This window comes from Podarcis cretensis (assembly GCF_951804945.1).
Source record: "Podarcis cretensis genome assembly, chromosome: 1".
NCBI classification, from domain to species: Eukaryota; Metazoa; Chordata; class Lepidosauria; order Squamata; family Lacertidae; genus Podarcis; species Podarcis cretensis.
In genome coordinates, this window is record NC_137170.1 from 24,447,416 (window position 1) to 24,469,409 (window position 21,994).

The 21,994-nt window shown below is 43.1% G+C and overlaps 1 long non-coding RNA gene across 1 annotated transcript; it reads left to right on the plus strand.

Annotated features, from left to right (window-relative positions):
• Nucleotides 1-7,755: 7,755 nt before the first annotated feature.
• LOC307213033 lies at nucleotides 7,756-8,863 on the plus strand. The gene is made up of 2 exons (XR_013837349.1): nucleotides 7,756-8,326; nucleotides 8,712-8,863. It is a non-coding gene; the product is annotated as an uncharacterized lncRNA (long non-coding RNA).
• Nucleotides 8,864-21,994: the final 13,131 nt, after the last annotated feature.

The window sequence follows — 21,994 nt, forward strand, 5'->3', positions numbered from 1 at the left end:
CCAAACGGCTGGCCAGGGATGAATGCAGCCCTCTTGTCAGCAAAGGTAAACCACCTTTGTTTTCGCTTAAACAATAATAAATAAATGCATTCATACCTAGCAAATATGTCGATCCTGCCCAGCAGTTTTATTCAAGCGGGAACAGGCTGCGTTCAGTTTTTCCATGAACAGATTTCTTGCCAAAGGAGAACTCCCCTTTGGAGACTTAATTCCTAAATACCTGTGAATGTGTGTTCAAGTGTCCAGATGCTACTTTGAGATTATCCATCATGAACAACCAGAAAAGTCCTTGGCTAAAGCAGAATGCTGCCAAATCCAGACAGCAATTTGCATAGGTGCTGGAGAGGCTTCTCCTACTTTGTTTACAGTCAACACAATTTCCTGGGGCACCGGCGTTTTCTGCTGCCCATCCCCTTGGTAAGAACTGTGGATGCATGTAAACACACGTCTATCAGGACTCAGCACGTTTATTTTGTCGTCCCCTCATAATGCAAGCTCGCCTTTTCTTTCCAGCCACAGCTCCCCACATCCCTTGGATGCTACAAGCAGGATATCTGCCTCCAAAAATATTTTTTAATGATGAGCCTAGGGCTTGCCGATAAGAAGGGCGGCGGTTTGAATCCTCGTGACGGGATGAGCTCCCGTTGCTCGGTCCCTGCTCCTGCCCACCTAGCAGTTTGAAAGCATGTCAAAGTGCAAGTAGAGAAATAGGTACAGCTCCGGCGGGAAGGTAAACAGCATTTCCGTGCGCTGCTCTGGTTTGCCAGAAGTGGCTTAGTCATGCTGGCCACATGACCCAGAAGCTGTACTCCGGCTCTTTTGGCCAATAAAGCGAGATGAGTGCCACAACCCCAAAGTCGTCTGAGATTGGACCTAATGGTCAGGGGTCCCTTTACCTTTATAGGCATTATATTAAATGTGCCTTTTTCAAAAAGGGTAACCAATCTTTTTAAAAATGGTTCACCTATTTCAATAAACAACCTATGTCACGGGGCTCTTTTAATTTTCATTTGTCTATATAGCAGACAGAGAACAAATCTGGACATTCAACGCCAGCAGTTTCATAGTACTAAGGAGGCCTCCCAAGATAAGGCCTATCTCCAAAATGAATATTAAGCAAATGGCAACTTGCTACTCCCCCCCCCACTCCTGTTTACATATGCAGGGATGGAAAGGCAGAATAGGTTTTTACAACTTTGAAAAATGGCTTCGGAGAGGGGAGGAGATGCTTTAGTGATGTCAGATGGATTTCTAGCCAATCATTGCTGTTAAAAGCCAGCTGCTGTTGGGAAACTCACATAGCTGGCTTTCCTGAGCTTGTTACAGGAAAGAGGTGCTTGTCCAACTCTAAAATTCTATGATTCTAAGATGCAGAACATGCAAGATTTGGAAAACGTATGAAGACAATTTGGTTTCCTGGAGGAAGGTTCCTGATCCAGCCACAAGTTTTTGTCCTTTAATAATTAATGGAAAGACATCAATATAACTCCCAAACATTGCATTTAATAGTTTAAAAGCCTTGTGTGTCCTCGTCTCCTTTTTAGAATAAGCTTTTATTTTTATTATGTTTCCATATGTCATGGAAGCCACCCAGAGTGGCTGGGGCAACCCAGCTAGGTGGGCGGGGTATAAACAATAAAATTGTTGTTATTATTATTAATTTTGCAAACCATACATTCGGGTTCCTCGTGCAGGAACTCTAACAGGGAAACCTGGTATTCTGGGATCGGAAAATTCTTACCCTACAACACATATTTAGGGAGCCTAACCTTTTATTCCAAAGGACCAGTGAGAATATTGCCAACTTTCTTTTTCTTTTTACACGGAATTAAAGAAGGTAGTACAGACATTTATAAAGCAGGAGCTGAGCTTGTTGAAGAAGCGACATGTTGGCTGGTGCAATGGTTGAACAACCACCCACTGAAAAAGCAGGCAGGTGACTGGACGGTCACCCCTCTGGACTATCGGTATTTTGCAGGAGTAATTCAAGAGCATATTCAACATTTAGGTTTGCATAACTGAGTGCCGACAAAGGTCCGTATAGTTAAAGCTATGGTTTTCCCAGTAGTGATGTATGGAAGTGAGAGCTGGACCATAAAGAAGGCTGATCGCCGAAGAATTGATGCTTTTGAATTATGGTGCTGGAGGAGACTCTTGAGAGTCCCATGGACTGCAAGAAGAACAAACCTCTCCATTCTTAAGGAAATCAGCCCTGAGTGCTCACTGGAAGGATCGTGAAGCTGAGGCGCCAATACTTTGGCCACCTCATGAGAAGAGAAGACTCCCTGGAAAAGACCCTGATGTTGAGAAAGATGGAGGACACAAGGAGAAGGGGATGACAGAGGACGAGATTGTTGGACAGTGTTCTCGAAGCTACCAGCATGAGTTTGACCAAACTGCGGGAGGCAGTGAAAGACAGGAGTGCCTGGCGTGCTCTGAACCATGGGGTCACGAAGAGTCGGACACGACTAAACGACTAAACAAAAAAAACCCTGAGTGCATAGAAACACCACACAAGCAAACCAGGATGAATGTTCATTATCGTATAACCTCTTCACAATACAAATCAGAATGAATGCTCAATAAATATAACACATAGTCTAACCTCTGTGTAAGCAAGTCAGCATTAATGCTCAATAAATGGGTTGTCTGGAAGAGCCAGAAGAACAATGAGCTGTGGGTTTGCACACAAAGTTCTTGCATTTTTATTTTAAGAATTTTTATTAAGTGGTGCTATTAATGTACAATTTCCTTCAGTTTTATCATCAAATTAGTTTCCTCATATTTTGTAAACTATAGTTTATTTTGTGAACAATAGTTTACTGAACTAAGCAACAAACCACCATCCAGTGCTCAGCTTATACAAGACTGATGTGAGTCAGTGGGATATATTCCGTATTTTTCCATGTATAAGTCAAGGGTTTTATATTTAAAAATAAGGGAAAAAATTGGGGTCGTCTTCTAGATGGGTAGTGCAGAGGGGGGACTGGCGATTGTTGGCAGCTGTGAGTAGGAGATATACAGCGGTGATCGGGTAGACAATTGGTGTCTTCTGCGAGGCATGCGATTGGTAGCTGCAGTCAGGCGGGTGAGTAATTGTCGGCAATCCCTCCCCCCAAACGCTCAACAACCCTCCCATGCAAGCTTAACAACTCTGGGCAACCTCCCCCCATTTTCTTAATTTGGAGTCCCCAAAAATACGGGGTGTGTTATACACGGAAAAATACGGTATATCACTGATAGATAGATAGATCTATCTATCTCACTGGTTCATGTTCATGGCTTCCAGGAAGGTAATAAAAAATCTTTATTATCAGACCGCAGGTACCTGACTTTACACTTTGTACTATTATATTTTGTATCCTCAATATTATTCTGAGAGGACTAGGCCAAGTTAAGAAACCAGTAGACCAAAGTGCTAAATCTTTTCCTGCATTGTACTACTTCAGGTTGCCGGTTGGTCATTATCATTTTATCATATATACCCCGAAAGACTGTGCTAATCATACTAGTCCAGAAACAAGAAAGCTCAGTGATTAACAACAGAAACAAAAGGTGCTACAGATCTGTTTTATTTTTAAATTCCCAACATACTTCGAGCTTTAATTACTCTATTTTATAGGCATTAAAAAAAAGCTTTTTAGGGGTCACTGTAGAGAATAAAACTACAGTCCAAAAACATCTTTGAGTATTTTCCTTTTATTTTATTATTGCTAATGACATGAATCACCCTCAATCTCATGGGTTTCAATAGTAGCTAACATAGTGCCCTCCAGTCTTGTTGGACTCCACCTCCCATCAGCCTCAGCCAGCGTGGCCGAAGGTCAAGCATCACTATTATTTAACACATCAATAAAAATGAATAAATCTAAAAACTTTCTCTCAAACTGTGATTTCAGGGTTGCCAAGAGTATAATATTTCAGCCATCAAATACCTTGGATAAACAAGAATGTTTTAAGATTATTCCTGTCAATACCGAGGAAGGCACACCTCACGAGGGAGGGCATTGTAAAAACAGGGTAAAGGTAAAGGGACCCTTGGCCATTAGGTCCAGTCGTAGCCGACTCTGGGGTTGTGGCGCTCATCTCGTTTTATTGGCTGAGGGAGCAGGCGTACAGCTTCCAGGTCATGTGGCCAGCATGACTAAGCCGCTTCTGGCGAACCAGAGCAGCGCACGGAAATGCTGTTTACCTTCCCGCCGGAGCGGTACCTATTTATCTACATGCACTTTGACGTGCTTTTGAACTGCTAGGTTGGCAGGAGCAGGGACTGAGCAACGGGAGCTCACCCCGTCGCGGGGTTTTGAACCGCCGACCTTCTGATCGGCAAGTCCTAGGCTCTGTGGTTTAACCCACAGCGCCACCTGCGTCCCCTAAACAGGGAGCCATCACTAAAAAGGCCCTGTCATGGGTCAATGCCAACTCGGCAGCCACGAGTGACAGCACCAGCAAGGCCTTCCAACATCTAGAGGGAACCATACGGATGATGCCAGAACTCAAGTGTACTTGTTTGGATGTCCCATTCTGTGGTAGAATCTGCAGCACTTGATATGCTTTAACTTGTACCTGAGTGTTCACAGGTCGCACACATACTTGCCATACATGGACACTGGTGCCCCCAGAGCAGCAGCTTGCAGAGAATAAGCAAGAAGGGAGTTATTTCCTTACTTAATAATAATACTCAACTTTCACTCCAGTGCCACTGTCCCATTTCACTTACTACCTCTCAGTGGCATAGCGTGGGGGGGTGCAGGGGGGGCCGGCCGCACCGGGTGCAACATGGGGGGGGGCGCTCGCACTCGCAGCTCTCTGCCCCTACCTGGCTCACTCACTCTCTCTCAGCGCTGTCATGGTTGGTGTTTTCTCCTGTAAACAATGCTGCATATTGCTTTCCTTGCATGCTTTTTCAGAAGGCTAAAGGGGGCGCAAATTACTTGCATTGCCCCGGGTGCCGACAACCCACGCTACGTCACTGCTACCTCTGGATGGTTAATTTACTATTAACCTGGTAGCTGAGAAAGGGGGCGGTGGTTTAGGAGGAAAACTATTATTTTTTATTCATTGGTACCTGATTTGCTTTTGAAATACTGTTATTTTATTGCACTATCATTCCCCCTATGCACCATGAGGCTAAAAGGCGGGATACAAAATTCACAAACAATTTTCCAAATATATCTCCTCCCTATCCGTCCTCCCCCCCCCCCCCGTCCGGTGTGATTGGGCTTTTATAAGGCTGAAACCAAGGAGATGAAACCTGGGTCCCAAATGCTAATCCTAGGCCGGCTGAAGGAGCTGTGGGGCATCCATTCTATTTCACGGAGCTATGAGGTCTGGGAATAAGGGGCCATTCTTCGCTCGAGGGGGATGGGGGGTCAACACTTTTCTTCGCATCTTAGCGCTCTTCTCCGCTTCCCCCGCAAGAGACCCAAACTGTTGCAGGAGCCCAAACCTCCCTTAAGCATATCCAATTGGCATCCAAAGAAAAAAAAGCTTGCTGCAGAGTTTTAAAATGGATCTGCGGGAAAGGAAGTCGTTTGGATCTCTTGTGTCCCCCCCCCCTTTTCTTTCTTTTTTACAATACGATCCCACAATTTTCTGCTGCTTTGCCGCTGCAACAACAACAACAAAACACACACACAAGAGCCGCATTTGAAACGGTTGTAAAAGCCCGTTTCAACTTCAGATGCGCACAAAGCAGCTCGCCGTGCCTTTAGCTCCCCAAGACAAGATCTGTGCTGTGCAAAAGCGCCTGGGCTGGAGCAGGAGCAGCTTGCAAGGCGAGGCGAGGCGCGCGCTCAGCAGCAGCCGTGCAACGAATCCCCAAAGCGAGGCGCGCACAGCGCCTGCCTCCGACGACGACGGCGAGCCCAGCCCCGGGCAGCTGGAGCAAGAGCGGAGAAGCGCTTGCATGCGAATTAATCGGGGAGGGATTACATCTCCTCGCGGAGGGTTACCAAGCGCGCTTCATCTCTTGGCCCAGCCCCTTAACGCTCCGGATCTGCCGAGGCGTCTTCGCCGGAGGTTTTGTGAGGAGCTCTCCGATTGGCCGAAGGGACCCTGCAATGGTTGGCGGGCAAGAGCCGGGCGCCGGGATTGGCGGCCTCGTACCTGCAATGCGTCAAGCAGCGATGCTGGAGTGAATGTGCCGGAGAAGGGGTTTTGTGTGAATGGCGGGGGGGCGGGGGAATGGAGGGCGACTCCTTTGCGCGGGGTTTGCGCCGCCGCCGCCGCTCGCATCTGCTAGGCTGGCCCGGTGGGTGCAATCGGGGCTTTTCTCTACGATTTGCAGCAGGGGCGGCTGAAGGCGCGCGGGATTTGGATGGCCAAACGCGTGTCAGGGCTTCTGGCGTTCTCCTGGCTCCCGTCGTGGGGATGCTGTCAGAAGCGTGACTAGTGCGTCGCCACCCATCTCTCTTTATTCCACTTGAGTAGGACACACACCCCGAGAGCAGCTCCTGGCTGGGCAGGTGGTTTTGCAACACGCCCCAAACCCGGACCTTCCCCCTCCGAAGCTTGCAACACAGACCCGCATCGACCGTCAGAACAGCGGCGTGCCCTCGCGGGCGCAGGCAGCCCAGAGACTGCTGGGCCGAGGGGAAGCTGCGAGGGCGGGACGCGCGGTAACCGCATCCCCAAGTATCGATGTCGCTGGCCTCTCCCGGAGATCGTAGGGACGCGCTGCTCAGTTTCCAAGCAGGGCTGGGACCCGGTGACACTTGAGAGAGGAATTTGCAAAGAGCAAGCTTTAAATAGGTAGAAGTAGGGCGAAGGCTCTCGATCGTCCTTTCGCGCTGCGATGCGAAAGAGGCGCGTCGCCATAATATATATGTGTGTGTTTCATATGTCTCAACTATCATTTAAAGGGGGACGAGGAGAGAAAACCCACGCTAGGGGAGAGAGGGGGGAAAAAAGAGGAGGATTCTTCTCCGTATGTTTAAAAACGCTTGAATATATATCTATCTGTTGCTATCGCGGTTAAAAAAAAAATTATTTCCCCCTTCAGGAGCTGCGTTAAGGGTGACTCAGCGATAAGCCTCTGAATGCAAGGCATTCAGTTCGATTAGGCTTCGACACCGAATAGCTTTTGGAAATAATAATACTTAATACTCAGAATACTTCTCATAAATAGTAGGAAAAGTTCAGGTGCAAAGCTGCCTGAGTCAAATGCCCAGAGTCTTCATAGAGTACAGCTTTTAAAAAGATTTTCATAATTAGGTTTATTATTTTAAATAATTTCAAGTTTGTTTGTTTACCCTTTGATAAATGACATGTTTGTACATTTTTAGTTTTCTTCCAAACCAACGATGACCATCCAGTTTTAAATATGTCATCTTTTAAAAAGTAAACTATTGCAATACACTAAGTCATTTGACTTTTCCATGCCTGTATAATTCCATTTTTAGTATTTGTGATTTGAGGGTTTGTAATTTGTCTGAACTGAGCAAAGGAAGATTGGATACTTCAGTTCCTTCCCCTCTTTCCTTGTTCTGTGGTGGGTTTGTCTGTCTGTCTGTTTGTTTTTTTTGGTAATTTAACCCAGGGTAAGCTAAAAGCAATACCAAGTTTGAAAAAGTTAAGTGCAACGTTGGTGTGGCTTCTGACTATTTTGAGCAAAATAATTTGAAGTGTACCAAAACACATTTTTAACTCATTAAAAAAGGGGGTATTACATATTTCTCATATATGTAGGAGTAACCAATAATGGTTTAATACATGCATAATCAAAACTTAGTCTGCTGCAGTTTGTAGGAAAACAGAGCTCTTGTGCCTTTAGTAGTTGTGCACCAGAGGGAGTTTCAGGAGATGACAAACCTGCACATGGCCAAATTGCCTCTTTCTCGCTGTATTAAAGCCCCTGTTCTCCTTTGTGTCTGGTCGCTTTAGTAATTTGCTTGACAACCCCCCCCCCCCCCGCAAGATCCTAATGAATGGAAATCAGTACACAGGCAAAAAAAAAAAAAGTGTGTGTGTGCATTTGTGTTTGGTAATTACTTATGGGACCTGCAGTCAAATGTTGCAGTGTGTAGTGCTCCTGTTCAGTGTTTCAACTTGCCAGCTGAGCCATTTTCCAGGATACTCCACTCAATTTCCCTCCTCTGGGTTTTCTGCTCCCCATCATGCCCCAACAGACATTCAGCATTCTGTAGCTACTGAGCATGCTCAGTTCTCATTGGGCTGTTTGGGAGTGACCCACCCCCCCACCGTTCCCCTATTTCCCCCAAAATACCTCTTTTGCAGTTTTGCAAACCTGAGAAACTTCCTCTTGCTTCTCAGAGGCCCTGTTTGGGCTACAGATAAGAGTTTGCTGTCACAGAAAGTGATAAAAGTCCTAAAGGTAAAGGTAAAGGTACCCCTGCCCGTACGGGCCAGTCTTGACAGACTCTGGGGTTGTGCGCCCATCTCACTTAAGAGGCCAGGGGCCAGCGCTGTCCGGAGACACTTCCGGGTCACGTGGCCAGCGTGACATCGCTGCTCTGGCCAGAGCCAGAGCCAGAGCCGCACACGGAAACGCCGTTTACCTTCCCGCTGGTAAGCGGTCCCTATTTATCTACTTGCACCCGGAGGTGCTTTCGAACTGCTAGGTTGGCAGGCGCTGGGACCGAGCAGCGGGAGCGCACCCCGCCGCAGGGATTCGAACCGCCGACCTTTCGATCGGCAAGCCCTAGGCGCTGAGGCTTTAACCCACAGCGCCACCTGCGTCCCGATAAAAGTCCTAGCATCTACTTGAAAAGTAAATTATTGCTTTGCTGTTTGTGTGGGTCTCAAGGTAAATGACATTTTGTTGTTACCTCTTGCTACAGTGATGAAAACATTGTTGCTTCTCCAAACTCTCTACTGTAAATAAAGAACTTGGTGTTTTGAAGCTGGATGGAACAGGGACTCATAATATTTGGCATATAACAGTAGCCCGCTTACCTAGTTTATGCTTTGTTAAGAATATATGTAAGTGTACACACAAATTTGTTGAAACAGGTTGTAAGTTGATTTTAGACTTGCTATATTAATAATTATGGATGATATCCCACATTTGTTCTACTGCAGGTAGATGCATTGAAATAAAGGATCTTCAGCAACATAACTGCTTTCATTGGGTATACCCTGAGTGTCATTTACGGTAGTTAGATATCACTCTATATATTCAGTGAAGGGTACCTTTAGGGCAGTTTCCAGACTTCCCCCTGCCCCTATGAATCACTTGAAAATTGCTTCATGGTTTTTCTGCCAGTCGTGGCAATTGTGCTGTGCCTTCTAGAAGCTGTACAATTTATACTTGCACCTTAGTCCTTATTTTATTTCTTATATATTGCATTTTATTGTGTTTCAATTTTAATTACACAGAATTAAATTTTTAACACAGTAAAATGCAACATAAGAAATAAAAGAAGCAATGGAAAATACAGTTGAAAATCAAATTGAATATTTAATATGATGGATATGCCATCTTCCAAGCACAAATTCACAGGCGCTCTGTAGACCCCCTGAATAAAGCGTGTAGACCACAATTTGGCAACTCTTGTTCTAGAGAAAAATGGAGCAGAATATTAAAAAAATAATTGTGCATGTTTTTAATGGGTCACAGTTTAAAACCTTCAGATTTGTTTCTTGAAAAAGTTATATAATTAGACAAGTGGTGAGATAAAATAGCACTCATTTCAAAACATACTAGCATATTTTTATAAAACGGCACAATTACGACTGAAATCAATTCAAAATATACAGCTCTGCCATCTCATGGATCCTGGCTGGTATTACCAAAATAGAGAAAATGTAGAAGGTAGTCATTAGTATCAAGAGAATGATCTGTTTACATTTTCTTTTTTCTTTTATCATTCTTCCTACTGGAGTTTACTTGCTTTCTTCCTCCTGTGCCCCCCAATTTCCCCTCCCAAGAGAGACCCCCATTTTACAATTCTAGTAAATATTTTGTAGGATCAGAGCCTGAGTTCTTTAACAGATGTTTGGGAGGTATCTCTCTGAATAAATACTCACATTGTTGCTTCTGTTTTGCATATGTGAATATGAACGTACTTCTTTAAATAAATTCAGTGCAAATTTTTGAAATTCAAACAATGTTTATTTATCTCAGAAGAAATTGCTAAGCTCTTTGGAAGCTTTGGAATGACATTGTAGAATCAGTGTTTGCACGGAGTTGACAGAATTAGAATCAGGCCCATTCTACAACAAGCCAGTTAACTGAAGTACTATAGTTTAATCCCATTACTTTTAGCGGGGCCAGATAAGTGATTGGGTGGGCAGTTGACTGTGCTGAGCAGCACTTTATTATAATTAATGACATCAGCATCTTTGTCACTTCAGAAAGTTGAAGCAAGGGCAATCTCTTCCTCCCCTCCTACACTTGGGTTTAATTGACAAGCTTTTAGCTTCCAGCGTTGGAAGACCTCTTTGATATCATTTAATACCATAGTGAAATTGTTTGTGAGATGTTGACCCTGATCAGTGAATATATTTATTTTGTCCTTCTCTAGCTGAAGGGAAATCTTTTGAGCACCAAGGTTGTCAGGTGTGCCTTATTTTATAATGCAGTGCTTTGCAAATAAGCTCTCAAAAGTTAGTAACCTGCCAAGTTTTGTTTTGTTTTTTTCCACTAGCCTTCTGAACATTCTCTGCAGAGAAGGGCCACAGCACTTTCACCCAACTCCCATCGCCTGCTAAACCACTATATGCAATTCCTTATAATCTATGGCAAGGATAGACAAACTAAGGCCCAGGGGCTGGATGTGGTCCAATCGCCTTATTAATCTGGCTGACGGACGGTCCGGGAATCAGCGTGTTTTTACATGTGTCCTTTTATTTAAAATGCATCTCTGGGTTATTTGTGGGGCCTGCCTGGTGTTTTTACATTAGTAGAATGTGTGCTTTTTATTTAAAATGCATCTCTGGGTTATTTGTGGGGCATAGGAATTCATTCATTTTTTTTTTTCCAAAATATAGCCCGCCTATCTGAAAAAAGATGGAACCCCAACTGTGCGTGAATAAACACGAGATTTTACAGATGGTAGGAAGAAACTGTTTCTGGTCATTCCTGCTAAGTGGTTTGAAGCACCGCATTCTACAGATTGCCTTTGAACCTGAAAGATGCCAGCTGTGTTGTAATTAACATGGAGTGAGTGGTACAGAAAATATGGCTGTTGTTTGTTGCCTTTGTCCCTCCTGAGATGGAAGGGGCCAGCAGAAACTAGACAGTCAAATTTTAAACGTTGCACAATTAAGGTTTTTTGGCAAGAAGATTCAAGGATGATCAAATAAGCATTTAAACTTCTCTCTCTATATATAGTCCGGCCCACCACATGGCCTGAACCCACGTGGTCCGGCCCACGGCTGAAAAAGGATGCTGACTCCTGATCTATGATTACCAGAAAGAGTGCTTAAATACAGTCTGTGTTCCATATTCCAGAAGATTAGAACACCACAGAATATAAAGCATCCCTCCTCCACCTCCCCACAATTTTTAGAATTCTGCATAGAGTTTTGAAGATCTGTTGCTGCAGAATGCTTGTCTTGCATGAGCAAGGCTCATGTTTTTTCAAATCATCGCCCACAGCCATTTGCCTGATGGCCAACTAGTTTTGAAACTGCTTTCAAAAGCAGGTTTTAATGTGGCATTGGGTACTTCCTGTTCAGAGAAATAAAAGTGTCGATGGTGGCTACTGCTATTGAATCAACTTTTGCAGTTCAATGTGATTTGCAGACATAAAAGAAAAACAGATAAAGAGGTTTTAAAACAAATTGAAAATAGGTTTAAAACACTACAGAATGAACCCCTGTGGCAGAGATTTTTTCACCCAGCTGGAAAGACTTGTAGAAAAAAATATGTATTTGATTGTTTGCGGAAAGTACAAATAGTGGACTGCTGTTGTATCTCAGCTGGGATGCTTTTCCATGGAGAACTAACCTTACTTGCCTCTTAAATGTTTTGAAGTGGGACTTCCTGTAAGCTTACCCAGGCTTTGGGGACTAGCTCCACCTTTCAAGTCCTACTTTCCCCTTCTGCAACAGAATTTGAACTCTTGTCTCCCAGGTCCTAGACCAAAACTATAACCACTTCACCACACTGTCACCCACAGAGTGAAGGATGCAGCCTGTCTCCTATCAGTAACGCTATACAGTTCCTTTGAATGCAACCCACCCAGGAACCAAGTGGGATCCCTGTTTGAGAAGTTGTGAGCTAGACCCTCGGGTGATTTTGAGTGTTTCTTGCTTGCATCTTCCTGATTTTTTTGCGTAGTCATTGAAATGTCTTGGCTGGAATAGTATAGTTCTACATTATTTTGTATATTCAGGAAGATCCTGGGCAGACTCGCATTGTAATTTGACACACGTCCTTGACAAGCAGATTGAAATGCCTTCCACTTTGCTACAGCTATCTCTGCAAACTGGGTTTTGATAAAAACATATAAATAAGTTGCTTATATGAAATAGGGTATGGCTTTCTGTATGGCTGGGGAGGGGATTTTTTATTTTTTTGTAGAAAGGTTTTTAAAGTACACATAGGAACAAGGCCTTGTATTGTGAATCATCTATCTCTAGCTATCTGTTATCTATCTAAAGAATGCAAACAACAAGAAAAACAGCAACATTAGCTTCTGAATACTATAAAAGACAAACAACCCAGTGATGATGATCATTCCCCGAGGAGCTGGTTCTTGTTACCATCTTTTCAAAAACACAGTTGGAGAATATTCATAGTACAACAATTAAAATAAATTGGGGGAGGGAGGAGCGTGATTACTCTTGCTTGCAAGAGTGCACGGGAATTAATTTATTCAGATAACAGTAGGAAGCACTCTGTTCCCATAAAAAATGGAAATGGATGTTGTGATGGCTGAAAGTGTATATGCCATTAAAAAAAAATATAGATGCGTTTGCGGAGGACAGATCTATCAGCAGCTCTTAGCCATGATAATGAAACTTCAGCAGCCTTCTCCAGCTTGGTGTCTTCAAATGCTGTATTGGAATGATCACCCTAGATCATTAGCAATGCTGGCTGGGGCAGATGGGAGTTCAAAACCACCCCCATAGGAACTTGTGGAAGAGCTAGGGTGTCCAGAACTGGGAGTGAGTTGAGGAACGGACTTCACCTTTATTGCCTAGACCAGGGATGAGGAGTCTGCGACCTTTCAAATGTTGAATTACAACTCCCATGATCTTAGATCTTTAGCAATGCTGGATGGGAGTTGGAGTCTAACATTGGGAGGGCATCAGGAAAGTGCCTATGAGGAAGGGGTGGGAACCTATGGCCTTCTAGATGTTGTGTGACTCCAAACTCGTCATCCCCAGCCAGCCTAGACCGCAGAGAGCTCTCTGCTTTAATGAAAACAAAAGCAGATAGCTTTCCTTCTGTTGCCCTCAGCAGCTGTGTTTTCAGTTATTGTGAAAACATCAACACCGATACTCCAGCAGCAAGTACTCCTGTCTGCACAGCCAACAAGGTGGGAGTAAATACTCGTCCGCTTTAGTGTATTGATGCCTACCAAGAAAATTACTATTTGAAAGACTAGGTGAAAACACACCTATCTCTCTAATTTACAATATGAAGTGTCTTCTGAGATATGGATCTCACATCTTTTATGTTTTGTAAGTATAAAGCATCAGTGGTTTATGAATGAAATAATATTTTGATGTAATGTGACTCACAGTGATTTCTAAATGCATTAAGGTCACAATAACCTCTTTGTATATTAGCAAGATCATTCAATAGTTTACAACTGCAGTGTATTCCAGTTCAATGCACTGCAGAGGCTCTTTTACTGCATATGTATTGACTTCCTCCAAACCTCTGTCATATTGATTGTTCAAGAACTGCAGAGAGCTTTCTGCTGAGATATAACATCTAATTCCACCAACTGTCCAGTGTAATAATAAATCATTTTTATAATTTCAATACCAATAAAAGATACCTTGGTGATATAATTTACTGAGGTTGGCTTCTTCAACATGTCAAATCCATCATCTTGTTTATAGCTGCATTATCAGAATTTGGTAGGGCCAAAGACGAGGGAAGCGTTAATCTTCTGCTTGCATTACATATCAAAGCGGAGAGGTGCTCTGATGGTGAATGAAATGAATGGGTGCCAGTCCTGATAGCTTTGGCAGTGTGACACTAGAGCAAGTGGCACTTAGGAGATTTATCCTTTTTACATTATTTATAGCTTGAAAAAACAACAACACATGACTCTGCAGTTAAACGGAACTCTGTGCCAAAGAGAAAAGCAATTTACAACATATCAAAACAACATTTCGCTTCAAGTTTGTTAAAAACAATCACACTAAGAACTGAATCTCCTATTTTCAGTTAAGAACAAAAGAAGCACCCTGCTGGATCGACCTTGCCTAGCATCCTATTCTCACAGTGGCCAATGGGAAGCCTGCAAACAGGACCTGGGGGCAAGAGCACTCTCCCCAAATGTGACTCTCAGCAACTGGCTCCACCGTTTATGAGCTGTGTGCTTTCTTTTATCTGTCCTGAATCTTGTAACGTTCAACTTCTTAGGCTGGTTCTAGCATGACAAGCAGATATGTGACACACATTTAAAACACATCCCACGCACATCACTTCTCCCAAAGAATCCTGGGAACTGTAGTTCTCCCACAGTGGCATAATTCCCACCATACGTAACAAACGACAGTTCCCTGGATTATGTGGGGAAAGAGTCATGTACTTTAAATGTGCGTTGGAATCTTATTTTGCTTACTCATTGGTCCCTACTTTTTTCACAGCTGTTGCACACTGGGCTGACTATTGAACCATCTGTTACAACCCCAAAGTGTTGTTTCTGATCAGTCACCGTCAGTTCAGATCCCATTAGTGTGCATGTTAAATTATGATTTTTTGCGCCAATGTGCATCACTGTACACTTGCTTTACATTAAATTGCATTTTCTATTCCGTATCTGGAGTCCCCCTGCATGTCTAGATGATTATTATTTTTTACTTGATGTATCCCTAATACATTTTTCTAATAATAACTTTTAAATCTCCTTTCATCGTTATATTTTATAAGCATACATTTGAAATGCATCCAGTTGATCAGTAAGTGAGACGGTAGACTCATTTCAAATCAAAATTTCAACAAACCATTACAAAATAGCTTGAGGGGAAATCCTTTATCAAATACATGTTCAAAGTGCTGTTAGGAGCTCTCTCTAGACTCTCTGTAATACTACTCATTACCATACCCGAAGTCTTTTGTCTGCATTATATCTTTCCATCACAAAAATATTGGCTGCATTTTATCTAAATAGGTCTAATGTACTAAGGAATAAAGTTTTAGTGTAATTGAAAATGTAATCGATAGCACCCAGAGCAGTAAATAAATCACTGGGATTGTTAATTCAAAGTACAGTAAAGTAATTTGTTGAGCACTGTAACAGCAAGTGTAAAATCATATTAGCAATGGTAAAGGAATGAAAGGGGGCTATAATTTCATTATTTCAGTTGCCTGCAGGAAATATTTTTGTATCCTTAAGGTGTGTGTGTGCGTGTGTGTGTGTGTATGTTTTTACTGAAAGGCGTATTAAGCCACTGTGGGTTTTTTAAATAACATATTAAGCGGAACTTTTAAATGTATAACAATATTGTACATTAAGCTATAAGTATGTACATAGAAACGAGGAAACTATATAGCTCAGAAGTGAACCCAAACAATAACAGAAATATGTTACGATAAGATCTTTCCAATTTAGCAGGACTGGAGAGGTCTTGCAGAGCCTAGCTGTGTTTCAGACCATTTGAGATTATTCTCCAGAAGCAGCTAAATAAATCTCTGTCCAACCCACCTGTTCCACACACCGAGGGCACATCTAGATTGTCACTATTTTGGGGAGGAATTCAATCACATTCTGGCACATTCAGGTTACGCAATAAAAATTGATTTGGAGCTATTATGCAACAGATTCCCTCCCCCAATTGGACTTCTTGCTTTAAGAAAAGAGATGAGGGAATGCACTGAAAAGTGTGTTCTAACCTTTGCTTGGTGCAACATTGTCTCATCTTCTTGTAAATAATAATAATAATAATAATAATAATAATAATAATAATAATTTATTAACCATACCCCGCCCATCTGGCTGGGCTTTCCCAGCCACTCTAGGCGGCTTCCAAAAAATTATTAAAATACTGTGATACATCAAACATTAAAACAAATCAGAAGGAATGCTTAATAAATAGCTGGCTTCATCTAATCTCCTCACAAATTAGGAACAATGCTCAAGAAACAAGTTTTCCGGAAGTGACCTGAATAACTATAGTTCTAAACCAGGTTTGGGTAACCTGAGGCCTTCCAGATGTAGCTGGACTTCAACTCCCATCAGCCCCAGCCGGCATGGGTAATGGTCAGGGATAATGGGAGTTGTAGTCCAGCCGCATCTGGAGGTCTCCTGGTTCCTCATCCATATCCCCCACCCCCAAACGAGCCAAATGCCCAAATCTCTTTGAGAGCTACTCTGAAAATGTGCTGCTTTTTAGCAGTCTTTTTTTGAATCACATTTGTGGTTTGAAAGCATCTGACACCGGTTGAAGGAGCTGGTGGTAATGTTTCCATTGCACATAGAACAATGCTGTCAGAATATTCTTAGAAAGGCAGGGAACTGAATCAAGAAGGAGCTCTGCTTGACCAGCTCCAGGTTGAGGAGGCCCTGCGTACCGTGTCCTCTGGGTCTCTTTCCACTGTCAGAGAGACCTGACAGGTTTATCTAGCTGTTTTGGAAGGCTGTGTCTAGACACCCATTTAATTTCTCACAATGCCATGCCCTCCAACATTTCTGTGATGAAAATAGTGATGTCCTATTCCATAAGGATAATAATGATGTAATAATCATAATATCCTGCCCATCTGACTGGGTCACCCCAGCCACTCTGGGTAGCTTCCAACATATATAAAAACATAATAAAACATTAACCATTTAAAAACTTCCCCACACAGTGCTGCCTTCAGATGTCTTCTAAAGGTTATACAGTACACTCATACCTCATGTTACGTCCGCTTCATCTTACGTTCTTTCAGGTTACGTCCTGCGGCGACCCGGAAGTACCCGAAAGGGTTACTTCCGGGTTTCGACGCTTGCGCAAAATGACGTCATGTGCAGAAGCAGCGAATCGCAACCCGTGCGTGCGCAGACACGCCACTGCGGGTTACGCTCTTTTCATGTTGCGAATGGGCCTCCGGAACGGATCCCATTCGCAACCAGAGGTACCACTGTATGGTTACGGGGGGGGGGGGTGTTGCATAACTCCATACCCGCCAACATTTCTCCAATGAAAATTGGGATGAAAACTGGGACATTCTGGGATCACATCAGAAACTGGGATGGCTTCTGTAAATCCAGGGCTGTCCCTGGAAAATAGGGACACTTGGAGGGTCTTCAATGCCCTAGGATGATGCTACATCGGAGGCACTGTGGGAAATCAAAAGCTGACAAGGATCAATCACCTGGTGCTGATTTTAAAAGGGGGTCCCACAACAGGCACCAACAGGGCTATAGCATCTGATCAATGATGCCAGGTGAAGACAAGTAGTATCCCATGTGGATCTGCCTTCCCAATCCCAGTGTTGCTGTAGCTGGTGAAGTCTGGACTGTCTGCATGTTCTTGCAGGACCAATCCAATGCACCTGCTGGTATACCCACAAGGCTCTGACCTTGCTGCCAAGCTCTGTTCTGGTACGCTGCCTTGGTGCTAGAAAGGCCACTCCTCCCTCCACATGGCCCACTACTATTGAAAGCGCGTGTCCTTGCTCTGACAGTGCTTAAGAGTTAGTGTTATGTACTGAGTTGAATAGGATCCAAACTGCAGCAGTCTGATTGGTCCTAGAACAATAGGATCCAAATTGCAGCAGTCTGATTGGTCCTAGAACAATGCAGCAGTATGATTGGTTGGCAGGAACCACCCAATCATGCTCCAGATATAAGTGAATCCACAACCTGATTGGCTTACAGTAGAATTCCAGAATTAGCCAATCATGTGCAGCCCATTGTGTAAATAATGTATATAAAGCAGATACTTTGAAGGGACTTTCATTCATTCCTCCTCACCACTATGAGCTGAATAAAGAGCATGAAATCACTTTGCGACTCTGAGTATATTTCAGTTAGAAAGGCAGGATGCTTTGGGAAGAAACAGGAAGTAGGACAAACTAGATGGCAAACTATAACAATGGGGTCTGCTGAGGAAATGATAGTGTTTGTAGGCATATATTGTAGAACCGGAAGCAAACAGAAAGTGGGGACAGGAAGAGGAAAGGATCGATAAGTGGAATGTGCTCAGTTAAGTCATTTTGTAACACAAAGTTCTAAACACTTGTTCATCAGTAATAACTGGCAAATAAGTGAAAGGAAAAAGGAACCTAGAAACAGACCAAAAAAGGCAAACAAACAAGGTTGGCCTTGTTTTAAGTGGAGTGACTTTTCCCATTGTAAAATGGCTGAACAAAGCCAGTTATTGTTCCTACAGTTTGAAGTGCAGGGGGAGGGGGAGAGAATGGCCAGAAACTTCAAAGATTATCTCTGGCACTTGGTGTTATTGATAGTAACAGGAAAAGAGCTTTGCTCTTCATTCAAACAGGACAAGGCATTTGTGATATATTTGACACACGCCTAGTAGTCACAATGGATGAAAATGACTTCCAAACAGACCTAAAATGATTCTCAGATTATTTTTACTCTAAACCAAACACTGACTTGTTTTATATGGAACAGCTTATTATGAATCAGTGACATCATATAGCATTGCAGTTCAACCTGAGTGAAAAAGGGAGTTCAGTGCTAGATCTTGAATGAATTGGCTATAGATGACACAGTTGTCCTACAATATTAGAAACTTTTTCTGTAATTCTAAGCATTATATTGTTGTTCTGATTATAAAATGATGCATATATTTACATTTTAACTTCTCCATGCAGTGCATAGTTAAACTATAGAACTTGCTCCCAGATGGAGGCAGTGATGGCCACTCACTTGGATGTCTTTAAGAGGATTAGACAAATTCATGGAGGACAAAGCTATCAATGACTACTAGCCATAATGGCTATATTTTACCTCCATAGTCAAAGTTAGTATGCCTCTGAATACCAGATAATAAAAAAATTCCTTCCAGCTCATAACAATACAAACTTAGTTGGTCTCTAAGGTGCTACTGGAAGGAATTTTTTATCTTGTTTCGACTACGGCAGACCAACATGGCTACCTACCTGTAAGTCTGAATACCAGGTGAGCAGTACTATTGCATTCATGTCCTGCTCCCACAGGCATCTGTGGGCCACTGTGAGAACAGAATGTTGGATTAGATGGGCGATTGGCCTGATCCAGCAGGCCTTTTCTTATCTATTGGTTTTGGCAACCATATTGGATTTTAACATTTCTCATTTCTCAGCATTCTAGTGTTGACCAGAAGACTGGTTTAAAGGTAAAGGTAAAGGGACCCCTGACCATTAGGTCCAGTCGTGGCCGACTCTGGGGTTGCGGTGCTCATCTCGCTTTATTGGCCAAGGGAGCCGGCGTACAGCTTCCGGGTCATGTGGCCAGCATGACTAAGCCGCTTCTGGCAAACCAGATCAGCTCATGGAAATGCTGTTTACCGCTGGAGCGGTACCTATTTATGTACTTGCACTTTGACGTGCTTTTGAATTGCTAGGTTGGCAGGAGCTGGGACCGAGCAACGGGATCTCACCCCGTAACGGGGATTCGAACCGCTGACCTTCTGATCGGCAAGTCCTAGGCTCTGTGGTTTAACCCACAGCGCCACCCGTGTCCCTAAGACTGGTTTAGACTGGTTTAGACACCATCATAGAATCATAGAATCATAGAGTTAGAAGAGACCACAAGGGGCCTCGAGTCCAACCCCCTGCCAAGCAGGAAACACCATCAGAGCACTCCTGACATATGGTTGTCAAGCCTCTGCTTAAAGACCTCCAAAGAAGGAGACTCCACCACACTCCTTGGCAGCAAATTCCACTGTCAAACAGCTCTTACTGTCAGGAAGTTCTTCCTAATGTTTAGGTGGAATCTTCTTTCTTGTAGTTTGGATCCATTGCTCCATGTCCGCTTCTCTGGAATATATGCATCATTTTATAATCAGAACAACAATATAATCAAACTATGTGTCATTTAACAACTTAACACAGTTGATCTTATAACATACTTAGTGCAGAGTATGTGTGGTAGCAAAAAAGGAAGAGGAAAAGAAGAACTCTCAATTGTCTATCATTTTGTAACTTTTCAACTTAATTTCTAAAAACCTTTAGGATAAATGTTAGGTCTAATACTAGCTTGCCTCCACTATTTCATCAAAATTGGTTAAACATCATGGCTGCAAGGGCATATTTCCCCTACTAAGTAGGAGTTGGCATCAGCACTATGAGAGTCATCTAAAAGTCAAACATAAAAATTATCACTTAGCCTTAGGTACAAAAAGATTTGGATTCACGTGTTAAAATAAAATAGAAAATACTAGAGCAAACAAATTCCCCTCAAATAGTCTCAAAAGTTGAGAAATCTCCTGGTTTGGAAATTCAGAGATTTAGAAATTTATTGGGGCATAACCTTTTATGGACTACCGTCCATCAGATACACAAAATATAACTAAATTGGCAGGCATTTTTGCACACTAGCAAATATTTGTGTGTGTGTGAGAGAGAGAGAGAGAGTGTGTAATTTATGAGTTTGGTGCCACCACATCAAAAAATGGGCAAAGTCTCATTTTGGTCATTCATCTTCAATCAAAATGGCACCTGGCACTCAAACACCAACAAAGAGCATAGCTCCTACCTTGGGCACTCTCATGTTGAGTTTGGCATAGGCAGTGTTGTAAATAAAAATATGCCCTTTTCCCTTATGGGGTATCCAAGAGCCCATATAGAGTCCTTACATGGGTTCCCTATTGGTAGGAGAGAATAACAGAGGCCAACCAGAGAATATTGAGAAGCAAAGCAGCTAGTAAGCTTGATCTTTATTGATCTGTTGCAACAGGGTGCTCCTCTCACACGCAGGAGAGGAGGAGGACCCACAAAATTGCTGTGCAAGGGCCTATAAAGACTTTTGAAATTCCCATCCTGTAGATCAAGACCACCCCCAGAAACATTATGCCTGCATCACAGAAGGGGTGTAACCTAAGACCACCCCTCAGATACATCCCACCTACATCACAGAAATTTAAATGTTGTTTTTCTCCTGTCACAGTTTATTATTCTATGATTCTATGATTCTATCTCCTGTCTGGCAAGTTACTGTACTTGATTGGATTGCCTTGGGAGCCTGGCCATTCTTTTGTAGTGGTAAAATACTTATTTCCTGGGCCAGGTCACAGGCTCACACCTTATTCAAACAGACATATCCTTGAGACAGGATTTGTGAGGAAAGAGACAATGGGGAGGCTTTTCCAGTTTAACCTTGCAGAGAAAGGATTTGGTCAGTTTAGGAATCAAAATGGTTCCAGGTTGGTCTTCCTGTGTTGATCTATGTATGTGCGGTTATGAACATTGCCATATATCTAAGACCATAAAATTCCTATCACAGCAGCCAAACCTATGGTACACATGAAGTCATACCAAAGTAACGTTTTGGTCTGCCATTTCGATTCAAAATGGCACCCGGCATCAAAATGTTGACGCCAATTGCCATTCCCACCTTGGGAACCCTCATGCTGAGTTCGGCAGTGATGTACTGTATTAAGAGGCAGCTGAACCCAAACATAACAGATGGATTAAAAAAAAACACCACTTTCCAAAACATATACCTTATCACAGATATTTGGGAAGGTGGCGTGGAATGGGGAGGTGTGAAATCAGAAGAAAATAAAGATGCATGGAGAAGAGACAGCGACAGTAATAACTGCAGCAACACAATTGCAGCGACCAGGAACAAGGCGGTGTTTGCTGAGACTGCAGCCATCTTAACCCTAGCCATTCGCCCACATTATAACCAGTGTGGCCTCTTCGCCTTAGCATCTGCGTAGCCGGCGCCATTTTGGAGCTGAAGCCGGG